The sequence below is a fragment of the Prinia subflava genome, chromosome 4 (genome assembly GCF_021018805.1).
Source record: "Prinia subflava isolate CZ2003 ecotype Zambia chromosome 4, Cam_Psub_1.2, whole genome shotgun sequence".
Taxonomy (NCBI): domain Eukaryota; kingdom Metazoa; phylum Chordata; class Aves; order Passeriformes; family Cisticolidae; genus Prinia; species Prinia subflava.
In genome coordinates, this window is record NC_086250.1 from 36,549,613 (window position 1) to 36,565,815 (window position 16,203).

At 43.9% G+C, this 16,203-nt stretch overlaps 1 long non-coding RNA gene across 1 annotated transcript; it reads left to right on the plus strand.

Annotated features, from left to right (window-relative positions):
• Positions 1–7,235: 7,235 nt before the first annotated feature.
• LOC134550113 (uncharacterized) lies at positions 7,236–14,568 on the plus strand. The gene is made up of 3 exons (XR_010080254.1): positions 7,236–7,653; positions 9,109–9,193; positions 12,740–14,568. It is a non-coding gene; the product is annotated as an uncharacterized LOC134550113 (long non-coding RNA).
• The last annotated feature ends 1,635 nt before the right edge of the window (positions 14,569–16,203 follow it).

Below are 16,203 nucleotides of genomic sequence, written 5' to 3' on the forward strand. Positions count from 1 at the left end.
TTTCTTCAGCTCCATGAAGTTCCTGCCATTGTTTGTTGCTGCAGCACACAGGCAGGGCTCATCCTACGGGGTACGTCAGTTCAGAGGGCTGTGGATTGGAGTGGGTTTAAAGCAGAGACAAGTGCTGGTTCAGACCTTTCAGCAATGTTCCCCATCTCTAATTCAGCGTGACACTCCCTCCCAGTGCTTCACAGCATCACATCTCCCAGAGGTTTTGCTGGTTAGAACCTGTGGCCAGTGGCACTGTGAAAACTGTGCCTTTGATTTAGAGGGACATGAAGACTTTTAATAAGGTCATTTTTTCTTGTTAGTGTCTCTGTCAAGAGAATGAGGCATCATATTTTAATGGCCAATATATTTTGTTAATTATGGCATTTCATTATTTTTCTCTGACCTTGTCAACAGCCAACATTTTCATCGTGTATATACATTAAATGCATTAATGCCTCTCTTTCTAATAATCCAAACTGTCAAGCCAGGGTTCAACAGTCAGGCAGCGACTCTGGAATAATGAAAAGATCAAAGCAGGGCCATGAACTTCCCCAGTTTGTGCAGCATACAAGGCAATCACTTTGCAATATTTCATTTCGGTGACAACAGCTGGAGGAGGGCACCAGCTGCCTCTCTGCACAGAGACCTGCACAAAGAGCAACAGAGTAAGCTTAAGCAGTTGTCACTGGCATTGTGGCAAACAAAAACAGCCAGCAATTAGTGGCACAGAGACACAAGGTCGGAGGATATGGCTTTCTGTGCATTGTCAGGGAAATGGGAACACTCTCCCTGCTGTGGGAGAATGGAGTACTGTACAGGGGGCTTCTTACAACACAGCTGCACATGTAAAATAATTTTCCTTCAATTAATTACTTTGTGTCCTTCTCCCTTCCTGTGTCCAGATCCTCTTCTCCTTTGTCAAAACCTGAAACAAACAAAATCCCTGAAAAGTCTCAAAAACGATTGTCTTTTTTTTGGTAGTACTTCTCTGAAAGTGCACTGATTTGTTCACTTTTTAGCTGGGAATATTTTCTCCAGATGATTCTTCTTCATTTTCCTTTGTTTTTATTTTGTCTCTTATTCTGGGGAAGTCAGTGCCACTTTGATAAAGTGTGAAGTCGAGGTGGGTTGTCAATAATTCATCATCTGATCCCTTGGTCAGTGTGGCTCATTATTTTTGTGGGAGAGGTGTTATCCTCTTCCTTGGGCTAGTTTCTTGTGGGGAAAAAAGCCAAACACATCTAGCATATGTTATGCTTTCCTTCCCAGTGTTTGGGATTATAAATAGCTATTGGCACACATTATTTTCTGCATTTTTTCACTAAGTACAAACAGGCAAACATATAGACCTGACTGTCGGGCTCAGTTACTGCACTCTTACTGGACTAATTGAAAATGAAGAAATGGAATGATAATGCTAAGGTTATAATTAAGCCAGAATCTATAAATCAATGGGTTCAAATTATGCAGCCAGTAAATTCATCAGGCGTGTAATGAAATCATATTGTGAAGTTAACACTAGAAGCAATGGGGCTGTATTAGTTTGTCTTCAGAGGGTTCATGGTGGAGTCAACTTCCTTCCAGTGCCAGCCCACCAGCAGTGATGGCTTGTATGGTGGGTGCCCTGAGCCCCCTGACAGAGCAGAATCATTGACACGAAAAACTCAAAGCAGCACAGCACCAGTTGCAATTCAGTTTGCACCCATTTCCTTAGAGCCTGGTCAAGGGATGGTGCCTGGTGGGTGAAAATCCTGCATGGCTTGCACAGTCAAAATTTCCACTTCAAAGGTCCCTGTTAAGGTATTTTTGCTCCAGTTTCTCCCTTTCCATAGAACAATACAAGTTTTCCCCAGCAGTGAATCAATCAATGCTTGTAGTAGCTTTCGTATAATGTTACCTTTTAATTCAGAATCTAATGACTAGCATGATGACACCAAGGTGTTTATTTCTGGGAACAAATCCTCTTGTAATGTACACCCACACGCACACTTAATGAAGGTGTCTCTTCATTAAACAAAGACAAAGGGATGAGTCTGTACTCTTTCTGCTCAGAGACTCGGGGGCTGTGAGCTCTCCCACGGCAGTCAGGGATTGCTGTCTGGAATTGGGAGACAGAGGCACTGCTAAGTTCCACAAAAAACTGGCTACAACAGAGGACACGTTGATAACTGTTTCTCTTCTGCTCCACCTTTGCTTCTATAGGGATTGATTCTTGTTACACTGAGCCCATTTTTAGAGATGCTTCCAATCTTCAGTGCTCTGCCCTTTGTGTAAGTCATGCCTGGTTACAGGTTCTTCTTAGATGTCACTCATCCCAGTGTCAAAAGTCAAAAGCAGAGATTTCTTGGCTGCTGGAGCACTGCAGTGACTGCCCAGGCTGAGTGTAAGTCCCCAGTGTTGGTGTGGCCTCTCCCTCTAAGCTGGCTCTGCCACTGCCCCATGGCTGGGGGTAGTGGCACAGCAGCAGCTCCGTGAAAACAGAAGAGCCAGCAGCAGGCAGGTGTGGGCTGAGGCCTCACGGGGAGGTGCTGAGGAGTGAGGGGCTGTGTTGGCATGACTGGGTAGCAGAGCAAAAGCAGAGTCTGGAGGAGGTTTATGCTGCCCATCTTTCAGTGGCCATGTCATGATCTGGGGTGAGCAGCTTCCAGGGGGCAGAGAAATGTGAGTGGAGCTGGAGAGAGCCTTTCCTAGCCTGCTCCCCTTTCTGAGGTTGTGGTGGAAGTGCTGTCCAGGAATGCAGGGAAGAAGCTCTTCTGGGGCCATCAGAGCCCTCACAGCACCTCTCCACACAGGATAAACAACCTTTTGTCCAATATCCTGCACCACCTGTCCTGTCCCTCAGTAAGGTCTGAGTCACATTTTATATCCAGTGACCATCCTTTAGTTCCCTCTATTATTAGTTTGGTTTATTTTGGTTTGAACCATGATGCAGAAGTCATATTTGCCTTGGGAGTGTCCTCTTTCCACCCCATCATCACCACTCCCCCAACAGCTGTTTCTAATCTCCTTGTTTTGTTTTTAATCTCCTTTTGGGGGTAGAGTGCTACTATTCACCACCCTCTCAACGAGGGAGCTATTGCCAAAGCAGGGGTATGTGTTACTTGCATTCATCATGAGGAGCAGCTATGCAGAGCCAAATACAGGCTTGGGAGAGGCAAAAATCATTCCAGCCCAGCATATGAGTCAGGTTATTGCGAGGGAAAGTGGCACTTTGCTGATGACAACAGCCCATGAGTGGTACTGCAGAAATATAGTTAGAGTATTCCCTCGCCTGAACTGGTAAAAATCTGGGGGACTGCAAGCAACAGTTACTTCTTCAATAAGGAAAAGTGCCAAGTCCTGCAGGCTGGGAGAAATAACATCCCCCTGCACCAATATGTGCTGAGGGTGGATCAGCTGGAAAGCTGCTTTTCTAAGAAGAACCCTGGGGTCCTGCTGAACAGCAAAAACACTCAGCTTCCCCTCACAGCAAAAAAAAAGCCAGTCTTACTCTGGGCTGCATTAAGAGAGAGGTGATCCCTTTGCTTAGTGGTGGTGAAGCCTCTTCTGGAATGCTTTGTCCAGTGCAGGGCTCCCCAGTACAAGAGAGGCATGGGCATACTGGAGACAGGCCAGTGAGGGCCACTAAGACCACTGTTATCCTGGAACACCTCTCCTGTGGGGAGGGGCTGTCAGAGCTGGAACTGCTCAGCTGGGAGAGGAGAAAGCTGGAGAAGGAGATCTCACCAATGTGTACCTGATGCACCTGATGGGTGAGAATGAAGGGACACAAACTTTTAGTAGTGCCCAAAGACAGAGACAGAGGTAATGGGCCCAAATTGTATATGAAATGCCATTTGAACACAAGAAAACACTTTTTTACAGTGAGGGTGGTCAAACACTGACACAGTTTATTCCATGGGGGTGGTGGAGTCTCCATGCTTGCAAAAATTCAAAACACAAGTGGACAGTTTCTGAAGCAGGCTGATCTAGCTGTGTCTGCATGATCAGGGGGGCTCAGACCCAGATGACTTCCAGAGCCCTTCCAACCCTAACCCTTCTCTGATGCCAGGCTTTCACCTGCTTGCCAGAAGGGGCTTTTGGCACAGGCCATAGGAGGTTTCACTACTTTAGACAAATTGTTTCTTTCTTTATGTTCTTGTAATCCCTTCGTTTATACTTTTTCTAATTTTGCCATCAGATTGGCTGGTAGAAAGGTGTTCAAAAAATGGTCTCTCCTGGTAAAGCCAAAAAAATACACATGTCATTTCTCAGACAAGATAACCAAAATGCCAGGCTCTGAGGGCATGCTTGGAAAATGTCAGACCAGAAATCACTATTCAAAATCTGCACAGATGGAGTATACCTGCCTGACAGCTAGAACACCCACTCTGCAGAGCTTATTCGGGCAAGGACCATGTCCAAATCAGCAGCATTTTGCCAGAAAAAAGGGTTAGTCTTTGCAGTCATTTTTAAGCGTAGTCTAACACTAAAGCTTCTTCAGACAATCTGGGCTGCCATGTCACTAAACATTTTGAACCAAGTAAGTGATTTTCATGCAATAAAATCCCATTGCCTTTGATGACTCAGGGAAGAAAACCCCCAACTTGTTTTGGGGACTTTAAATTCTTTTTCAGCATGAAAGAACATAAGCACTGATGTTTGCTCTACTTAGAGAATGTGCAGTAAATCTACACTGAAAATGTCATTTCTCCTTACCCAGCTGAAACACAGCAAGCAGCAGAAGCAACTGCAATTGTGTGTGCTGGGTTGGAGGGTTCCCTCCACCCTCTACACAACTTGGTTACTTGATCTGCAGAAGAAATTGCCCTTAAGTAAATGTGAAAGCAAAGGTTTTAACAACAGGAACAGCTCAGTTTTAGAAAGAAAAGTGGGAGGAGAGGGGAGAGGCACGGAGAGGAAGGAAGGAGTGGTGAGGAGGGAAGAGATGGAAGGGAGGGGGTGGAGTAACAGTTGGATATTTTTTAAAGCAAAAAAAATAAGGGCTTTAACACTCACCTAAGAATCCATTTTATGCAGGTAATTTCCACCACACAGAAGGTGATTTTGAAGATGTGGTGACATTGCAGTAGTGATATTCAAGTGGTATGTTCATGCCATCTAAAGTGTCAAACATCTCCTCCTCCAGGTGATGGGACTGAACACAAGATCTGCTACCACCACCAGGTCTGCTTGTATTCACATAAACTAAAAGCAGGGGCAAATTAAAAACAGAATGTCTTGAACCTCAGAAGAATAGTAAAATAGAAATTCTTAAGTAGCAGAATAATCTAAGGCAGATTCACAGTCAAAATTAATCTTGTACTATGATAAAAAAATGTCACTAGAAAAGACAGTCTAGGGCTACCACTGGATCCAGTCCAGGGTTTATTTCCAAATGTGTCAAATTGATCAGCTTATACATTTAGTAAAGCCTTTGAGTTAAAAAAAAAAAAAATCAATATTTCAGTTTGTTCTCAAAGTTAAACAGTGTTCTTTACTGATAAAGAAAAATAAGTGTATACATTAGATATGTCTGGTCTATATGAGGTTGGGCAAAATGTAAAATTTTCTATGCTAGAGTCATTAAGGAGGAATATTTTTAAATTAAGTGCTAGTATAGTTTACTCTTTCAGAGGAATATTCCTTTTAGGGGAATAATTATTCTGCCTCTTAGAATAAAAGAATAATTAAAAATGGGTATATGTGCAAGATAACAGCTTTTGTTAGTCAATGTAAGCATCCAGAAATCTGAATATTTACCAGACTCTCCTAAAACTGGGAAGAGGGACAAGAATCTCTAGAAGAAATATTTTCCAGACTCTGTAATTAAATCACCCTTTTCGACAAGAGCTGTGGCTATTGCTTGCTGCTGTATAGAAAGAAGCTTGTGGTGTCACTATTACCAAGGCTTGCTGTCAGAGTTGTCAATGCACCATTTATTAAAGAAGGTAAAGCCAGAGAAGAGAGGTTGAGCTAGATCAGCAGCACTTCTCCTGGAGTCTGATTTATGTTAGTGACTGGAAGCTCCTGCTGCTTGTATCAAACCCCTTGCCCTTGGCTCTGCAAAATGCAGGATTTGTTCCCAGATGGCCGGGATGGTTTCAGGGAGGTGGGTCAGAGGTCAGCTGTGCTTCGAGCCATGAGGGATAGGAAATTCTCTTTTTCAGTGTGTGCAAAGCATCCACTCCTATTTTCTAAAAGTTATAAAGTAGGAATAATCACATTACCTATATGAAAATAAGCTGAAAGACAGCACACTGTGGTGCATTATTCCACTGTCTGTAGCTGCACTACATCAGCAGGCATCCCCCCTGTCTGCCCCTGTCCCTGGTGACACGCAGCCTGCACTGCAGTGGTTGCTAAGGGTGACTGCTGTAGCTCAGGAAGATCAAGGCACCTCGAAGAGCTCTTTCCCTGCTGCTCTCGCTCATCTGCTCCAGGGCTCACAGTCCACTAGATACTGGCTTTGAGGTCATTGAGAGAGATACTTGCTTTTCTTTCTTTGTTCTATCAGGATTATCTTCTGGCTCTTCCAAATGATCATCGTGTCTTATGGTGGAGAAAACAAAATAAACCTGTGACTCTGACATGGAGTGATCTGGATTTTTCAAGGGTGATTTAATAAGGGGTAGGAGCTAAAAATAACATGCAAACCCCTCATTTCTGAGGCACAGGAAAGGCTGATGGTGGTGTTCCAGGGCAGTCCTACTCGCACAGGAAAAAGGTTTTTACCCAGTCCTGTCACTAGCTCCTCGCTTGATCATTGCCCTGGATCCAGAGCTGCTATGTGTTAGCAATTATAAAATTGCTTTGGGTCCTAAAACATATTCCAGAAGTATAAGGTAATATTGCTTCTGTGTCATGTTAATGAAAGAAGCACATGGATGATGCATTCAGCAGCACAAATGCTTTACTGTCTTTGACTCAGTACACCCTCAGTTTTGTGTTATTAATTTTAGTGGGTTTCTAAATGCTAGTGCTGAAAAAAATTCTCTCTTCACTTTTTTTGCAGTTACAGGGCAAAATTCAAGATACGGTTTCACTCAGCCTTCTCTTTTGTCACACAGACAGAGACAGGCACAGCAGGGTCTGAGGAGCGTTTGTATATTGGAGGTGTTATGTTGCACAGTATTGACACAGTCTAAGAATCAGTAGTACAGGTACACTCTATTGGCAGGAGAGATACACTCTATTAGCAGGAGAGATTTTTCTTCCTCTGCAGCAAAGATATTTGCACTGGGGCTTACAGAAGCATTTAAGAGGGTTAGGTGCCCAAACCCCCCTGCAGCTTAGGTGGAATTGGGGGCGTTGCTGCCTCTGGTTCTGCTGCATAAAATGGGACATGCATGAATGCACTTCACTGATGTCACCAGCCACAACGTGTCCGCAGATCAGTGACAACGCTTGAAATAGTGGGCTGACCTCTTCCTGATCCAGAGCCTTTTTGCTCCGGTGAATTCTTCTGATGCACTCAGCCTGACATAAATCATCTGCAGGGCTTTTGCACTGCTCCTTGCCACTTATTATTTTCAGTGTGGACATGAGTGAGGGAGGAGGAGAGACAGAGAGACTGAAGAATTCTGAGAGCAGAGAATGCTTGGGCAAAGGATAGACCAAACAAAAAGGGACTCTGCAGGGCAGATCTGGAAAGGCCTGGAGAAAGCATGATTTCAGAGCCAGGTAAATGACTATTTTATGAATGCAGTTGTCCTTCCTCTGCAGGGCTATGGATTTCATAACATTTTAGGTCCAGTTTGCTATCCTTATGCTGGCAGGCTCCTGGATGAGAGCAACACCCATAATTCCACTTAATGTTATAGGATCTCAGGGTTGCTTTTCCCTGAGATTCTCCTCGGGGTTGCTGTTCCCCGAGGTAATAAGGTTTTCAGTCTTCTCTTTGCCCTAAGTGTTTCACACCAGAGGCAGAGACGACAAGCTGAGTCCGCCAGTGCATATTTCCAAGGTTGTTTATTCTTCATTATCTCAGTTCTTTTTCAGCTCTGCCAGGCCTCCCTGGCAGGGTACCTTATCTTAGTTCTTTCTCAGCTCTGCGAGGCATCCCCAGCAAAGCAGGACACGCGGCGGACTGGGTGGGTCAGAGCGCCCCGCACCTTATGTACAGTACCTCTGACCCAACCACACGTTGTACGTCCACAACGTACTTTTTATTTACAAAATTGTACCAATACCTACTACCTATGCTAACATGTCAGTTCTACTCTAAACCAATCTCTAAAATCCAACTCAGCAAAAGATGGGGAACGAGAGCAAGAACAAGGAGGACAGGGGCCACTCCCCAATTCCTCCATCTTGCCTCTTCAACCCCATATGCTGAGAATCCTAGATTCTACATTTACATTCTATGATAAACGAAATACTACTTATTTTGAATTCTCCCAGCTTGTGATTCTTCATACAATGTGGGCATTCACTCCCAGAGGCAGTGTCCTCCTGGGCTCTGTGTGAGGCTGGTTGACCCCCTTGTACAGATCCCAGACCCCCCTGTCCGGTCTCCAAACCCTCCAGGGTGGCCAGAGGGATGTTCTAGACTCCGACAATAGGAGGCATCAAAGAGTGAATGAAGAATATTTTCAAACTGATACCATCTGAAATGTGTCCAGCTGATGGTAATTATGCATCCTCTGCCTCAAATTGCTTAACACATTGTAAAGGAAAGGCAGAGGAGGGAGGGCAAAGTGTGGAGAGAATGTGATTAAGGGAGGTGAAGTGCTGTGTCCATGGGGTTTTGTGATGCCCCTCTCTCTGCCAGGGCCTCTATGCCAAATTAATGTCCTCAGGCTCATGTTCAGCTATAACAGAGCTGAAAAATGCCTGGGACATTCCATCAGTCTCCTGTGATTACAAATACTGTATCTTCAGTGTGGCTTTGCGTCTTCTTCGGCCTTCACATGCTCACTTCTGCATGCACAGCACTTGGTTTTCTATTGCTTTGCAGGTGGAACGTCATCTTGAGAAGCTGCCTGAGGGGCTCAGACGTCTAGACCAATAGCCCCAAGCTACATTTGCCCTTGTACAACTCTATTCATAAACTTACTCTTGGCAGAGCTTTTACTCATGTCTTATATGGACTTGTACACATGTGTAAAACTGCATTACAAAAAATTCATTTTTCAGATGAATTCCCATCAGCCTGGAATGCCTTGCAGCCAATGTCTGAGATTAAACACTCCTTTCTAATTGCAGGGGCTAATTCCAGCAGGTGAGCAACCTTCCCTCCCTAGAGGACTCCAACTCCTCCTTCTTACTCTCTCTCCCCAAACTAGGATACTTCACCTAGATCCCATTACAAACTGTCAGGCACATCCAGAGCATGGCAGGAGGCTGGGGATGGAACTGGTACTCCAAATGCTTGTGGGGAGGGATGTCCCTACCTGCTGTCCACAGAGTTCCTGGAGAAGTCCAAAATGCTAGGTCTGACCGTAACCATGTCTTTAATTGCGCACAACAGGAGTGCTGATGCATTGCAAAGCAGGCTGGTGGCCAAACACCTCCAAGGGCAGAGACCTGGTGTCTAAGTGGTCTTCAGACCAGTGGGGACCTGAAGTGAGGGTTCCCACAGCTCAGCATCTGGACAGCTGTGGCTTCACTGGGTGATATGTTAAGAACTGGGAATAGGAAGGAGACCACAGGGTAAAAACTCCAGTGATCTCTGTTTACAACCTGCTTTATGTCATCAGTGCTTTACAGTATATTCTTGACCTCAAATACAGCCTGACTATGAAGATACACAAAAACTCTACAACCCCAGATCAATACCTATGCTACTGCTTTATGCTTTATTGTGTGTGTATAATGACATGACTTATCCTGAGGGCTCAGCCAGACAGTTTAGACCAGCTGTACTAAATCTCTCCTGTTTTTTATTGCTCTTCTCTGGTTTTTTGTCCTGATATGCAAAATCTCTCTATCAGGACAGTTAAGACACTGGAATAGATTCTGTTACCTGTGCCAACCCACACCCTGACTGCTTATTCATTCTCTCCACCACAAACAGTTTTTGCATTACAAAATAGAACTTTCATTTGAAAATGTCGTCTTCCACATCTGCAGATGTAGAAGGTATATTTTATGAATAATTCAACAATTAGGCTGAAGGGAATACACTGTAATAATATGTATAAGCATAGAGCCCTGAAGCACCCTGAACTTCATTTTTGGTATCAAAAAAGAAAAGCATCAACTTATTTGACTTTGATTTGATATTAAGGGAACATTTTATTTGTTCAAACACTTTGGCAAATCAAAATTTGAATGAGAAAAGTGCTTCCCTGTGTGCAGGACTTTGAGCATAAGCCTCTCCAGGTGCACAGGGCTAATGCTGTGCTCTCACACTGCTGAGAGGGATCTCTGAGAGTCAGCATCAGGAGAAATGGCTGGATGTAAATGCTTCTGGCTGTCTGGATGACTGTCTCCTTCACAGAGGGTGTTGGTTGTTCAGAGGGCTTCCTTTTGAGGAATGTTTTGACCATGCAAACATGTGCTGTGTTCAGTCAAGTTGCAGGAGCACTTTTCCAGATTAGTATTTCCAAAACCACATTCTAACTCTTGTTTACTTTCACAGAATCACAGAATGGGTAAGGTTGAGGGGAGCTACTGGAAGTTACTGGGTTCAATCACCTTGCCCCACAGCACATGACTCAGGGCTGTGTCCAGGTGGCTTTTGAGTATCTCCAGGGAAGGAGACTCCACAACCTCTCTGGGCAACCTGTGCTGGTGCTTCATCACCCACACAATAAAGAAGTTGTTCCACATGTTCAGGTGGAACTTCCTGGAGCTTCAGCTGGGACTTTTAAAGCTAGAGGCCATTCTAGCTCCTTTTGCTGAGCTGTCAGACTGACAGGCATACTCCTGCTCTTCTTGTTTGCAGGAAGACACACCAGAGGACTGTCATGACTGCCATGACTAGAGGGAAAACAAGAATATAACCCATCTCAGAGAGCTTTTTTAGCCTCTGTGATCCTGCAATTTTGTGCAGAGAAAGCCTTTTCATTGATTACAAATACTTCAGTTCACTTCCTAATACACTTGCCGTTTGTTGGAGTTCTGCCTTCTGTATTCCATATTTTGTACTATTTTTTGAAACCTTTTTACACTTTAAACCATAAGAAATGCTTTGAAAGCTAGTTGTTTTTGCAGAAATGTAGGTCTTGCAGCTCTTTCCTCCTAATCTTCTCATTTTGCAGCATCATTAGTTCAGGTATGTCAAGCATTTTCTCACCTCTTGAACATATGTAAGATTTGCAAGTTATGTGCCATAGTTTGGTAAAATTAGGCTACTGTTTTTATGTACATGTCTGCTTAGGTGATCTGACAAGCATCTGAATGCAGACTTCCCAGTTTCCCCTGGGTTTATTTGTCCTGACCACCAAAGACCTTCTCATCACGAGGCAGAAGACTGGCACAGAGCTCATGTTGTCTCATTTTGAACAATTTGTAAATACTGCAGGACAAAATCCAAGAGATAAAAATTGTACTTTTCTTTATTAGCATGAGTCTAGCATGTAATTTTTTATTTGCTTGCTACTCCCTTGCATATGAATTATAAAACATTTTAGCAATGCAGAAATATTCATTTTCTCTGTAGCCAGAATGTTGTCAAGCAGAACAGTAGAAGTCATGCCTTCAGGAGCATAATACATCACCATGTAAACAGCTTTGAGAATACTTTTCAGTTTTGACACTAAATTTACCCATGTCTTATCAAGAGAGTAATATCTAGAAAAGCCGATTTACATAACATAAAAATCAGTCATTACTCAAAATTGTGCATGAATGCTTGCATCAGAAATCACTTGCTCCTCCAGACACAATATCCGACTGCATATTTACACTGTTAAATTGGATTTCTCACCCTTCTTGTTGAACTGAGTATTTGTTTAGACACTTACAAACATCCCTAAAATTGTGTACACTGCCAGCCCACGGAAACCAGGAAAGCCCCCCTCTGCTTCTTCATGTCAGTCATGTTTCCCTACTCTTATTTCTCAGTATAATCTGAAATTATGTTATTGTAGGCAGGTGGCTACCTTTAACACCTACACAGTACTCCTGGCATAATTTGCATTGTTAGGAAGATGGTAGCACATTTAAACATGTAAAGAATAAGACCCTGTGAGAGATTAAGAGTACTAGGGAATTATTTACCTCCTCAAAGATAACTACAGCAAGAAGTAGAAGGGTCTGGTTTTCCCTAGCAGGTCTACCCTTAAAGAAAAGAGTCTCTCAGGGCTGGAGTGTATTTAGTCTGCTTTGGCTGGCACTTTCCTGCTGAGGACAGTGTTTCCAGTGGCCTGGGAGAAGCAGGCAGTCCCAGGGAGGACCAAGCTCAGCATAACCAGTCTTGACATGCTGAGCACAAATGCAATTTAAGATGAGGCTCAGTGGAGCTTTTCCATGTCGCCCAAGAAGAATGAGATCTTTGGAGAACCTACATTAAGAACCTAAACAAGTGTGTGATCTTCAAGGATGCAGGTTGCCTTCCAGTCAGATTAAATTTAGACAGTATTAGGCAGGACTCACCATGTCTGAAAATCAAATTTGCGCTCAAAGAAGTGCTTTAGGGAACTGACAGGAGGTTTCCTGACTTAGAAATGTCACCTTCTCTTCCCTAATGGATATTTATGGAGTTGTTTCCATGAACCCACCAAAATGAAAGACTCTTATAACCAGAAGAATAGTAATTTTTGTTTGCAAGTGTTTTTTGGCCTTTTTCTTTTAAACCCTTTTTCCTTACATCCATCCACAGTATCAAACTGAAGTCCACCATTTCTGGACAGCAACTCCAAAATCTGCAAGGTGCTATGAGCCATGTACCAGGTCCAAACCCTGCTGATGTCCCTCTGCATGGAGCACAGGGGGTTTGAGGCTGGAGGGATCCCCTTCTCCTGCTGATCCTCACACGGGGTCGACTCATGGGAATGGAGTGCCTGGGAAGCAAGGAGAGGATCAGACTGCTCCACAGCTCTGCCTCTGGTTCCTTGGCTGTAGCCAGTGTGCAGCAAGGAGATGTACTCAATTCAGCCTGCCAACATAACACCTCCAGAGACTTTCCATTCACCCTCTATCTTTTCCCAGTGCAACATACGCACCTTGAGGCTTTTGTGGACACGCACGTATAAGAACTCCTTTAAGAAAGTATACATGTTATTTCTCTGGCTCCCTGGACTACAGTAGCAATTAGGTCATGCTAAGTTTCATTGCTTATCTCTGAGTTGAGGGAACGAGCAGCAGAAGCCAGATATTACTTACATGCAGGGATTAAGAACATGACCCCAAATGAACCCCATTAACTTGCTCAGCAACTCAAATGTCATCAGTCTTAAAAATCAGTGAACACTGAATTATGAATAGTTTTCATAAGGAAAGTTTGAGAAATATTGATGTGACTCCTGAGCAGTGGGTTCCACAATATTAATATGAGCTGTGAATCTAATTAGAGCTACACACTCAGCAGAATATGGACAAAGACAAGGTTAAAGTATCACCTTCTGTCTTTCAAAAAGAATTGAGTGGCTTGCTTGAAAATTCATATTTGATATTCCCGAGGTAGGTTAAAAATGCAATTACAAAATAAACTAATAAATCCAAAGCTAAAAGGCTATGTGCAAAGTAGGTGCCCTTCTCTTGTCCACAAGGACAAAATTTATTTGACTAAATTTGATCTTTCTTTTCTTTTGACAATCTCCATGTGCTTCCATCAAAGGAAGTAACTTTTTTTTCATCTCTCTAGTCCGACTTCATCTCTTCCCCAATTACATTTGCTTTTTCTTTCAGTCCTGAGTGCATTTTTACTTTCCCAGTCTTTCAATATCTCTACCATGACCACATGTATATAGCCCCTCTGTTAAAGAATACATAGCATGCCTCTCAACCCCCTTCTAATACAGTAGAGGAGCTTCTTGTTTGAAACATTCTACAACAAAATAGTAAATGACAAGTAATTGTTGTGCTTGGTCCTTTCTGTTGCTGGTGGGCAGTGGGAGAGGCTTTTCCCGGGAGGCACAATTACTGGCACAACATAGCACAAGTCTTACAAGCTGTGGTGTGGCCCTGCTGCCTTGGGAGAACAAAGATGTAAGCATTCACTATACATGTCCCAGCCCATGAATACCTAAGGTTGTTACAGTAAACGGGATAGGAGGAAATTAGATTATAAATGGTGACTTGTTTTCTTACCAATTGCCCACAATAAACATATTTACAATTCAGTGGTGTAAGAAATTATGGATGTTCAAGAAAAGCCTGTTTGTATCTCAGGCGTGGTGAACAATGGGTGAAATTCAGCCCCATGTTGAAGTCCATTAGAATCAATGGAGTTTCTTCTTCTTTGGGCTATCATTAAAGGCCAGTTGTGTCATCTCTACCTCCAGACTGCTGATGTGGAGCAGCCACAGTGGGTGTGCTGTTGGCTTGGTGGCTGTGCTGGTGCTACTTTTTCTGATGGGGCACATCAAGCAGCACCCACGGAATCAGGGAGGGACATTCCTGGGACCCCCCAACAGCATTTTTCTGCATGGTACCTCTTCTCTCCAAGGGCTCACCTTCAGTTTAACGAAGGAGATGCCAAATACCACCTGAAGGTTCATGCACATGGAAGCCAAGTCCTGTTTTGTGCAGGGCTGATTTGCAGAGCTGATTTGTTTGAAGCCAGATTGTGTTTGTGGCCTTCAGGGAGCAGAGGGATAAACAGTCCCTTCTCTGGATCAAACTGTCATCTATGCTGCTTTCAGTGCTGAAGCTCTCTCTGCTCTGGCTGCTTCAGCCCAGCGGCTGAGCTCTGACAGAGTTGCAAATCACCGTGCAGCCATTGTAGGGATGTCCTGCTTCACAGGAACACCCAGATGGGCACACATCCAAACACTGCCAAAAGTTCCTGCAGTTCTACTGTTAGGGCCCCATCCTCATGCTCCACTGGAGGTACTGCACCCCCCTGAAGGGATGTGGTACCAGCTGATACCCAGCTGGCAATGCTCGGATATTTTCATTGTGACAGTCCTCCATGTCATCCTGTGCAATTTAACCTGATCCTCTTTTGCCTCACACAGACACTCTGCCTCCTTTGTGGCCAGCTTATTTACTTAAATGCTGGACACCAGGAGTCCAGGAGCCATCAGAGCAGACAACCCAACATGTTCAATTAGATAGATCAAAACACTAATCTCAACATTGGAGCCAGTAAGGTTTTGGAGTTTTTTTCTTCCTTTATTTCTCTGCAGCAGAACACAATAGATGTTAACACATGGCCACGGAATAACAAAAGGCCATAACTCTGGGTTTTCAGTTTCACAGACAGTGCACCTGAGAATTCATAGCTGGCAGCAGCTTGGGAGAGTGCAGACAGCTACATTGCAAGTCACTACTGAAACAGAATTATTTATACAAGGTAGCAACACAGATTTAAAGTCCAACAGCAAATATGAATAGTTCCAGAGAGAATACAGGGGAAAAATTAAACAATGACACTATGCATACAGTTGTGTATCTGTGTGTTCCCCAGTTTGTGTTTACCCAAAGTGGGATGAAACATTCAAAAAATCTTGCCTTTGAAAATAAGTTCTGTATGATTTTCCCTAAGCCAAGCAATATGAAATGAACTTCACTGCTCACACATGCAGCTTTGGTGAGGTTATTACTGAGTTCACAACACAGATGGACAGTCTCATTATGTAGAACAAATGGGAATTGTCTTTATTAAAGTATTTAATTGGCCATCTCCAGACAACACAAGATAGGGCAAGGCATGTTCCTCCATAATGATGCTGGAGAATGATTGCCAAGCTTTCCATGAGCTTCCCCTCTGTCTGATGACTGACTTTTTTGGTGGAACAGGCTCCACTCTCAACCTCTGCCTCCTCAGGAGGAGCAGCTTCCCCTCCTCTCCCTCTTACCCTCACACACTTTCATCCGTGTTTGCTGTCACTGACCCCTAATGCTGAGTGCAGAAGCTGTCAGAACTGCAAACACTCAGCGTGTCAGTACATCAAAGAGGGAAGGACCATTTCACTCAGTTCCCCACAGCACTGTGTTTTATGATCCCTCTCTTCTTTATTTGACTGAACCCACATGGGGAAGCCCTGTGTTTCCACCCTGCCCATTGCTGATCTCCCAGCACAGGCTGTGCTCAGACCCTACTGTGTCCTCAGCCCCAGATCACTCCTTCCTTGAGAGGTGACCTGCTTCCACCAAGAGGACAAGAGTGACCCCTGTCTC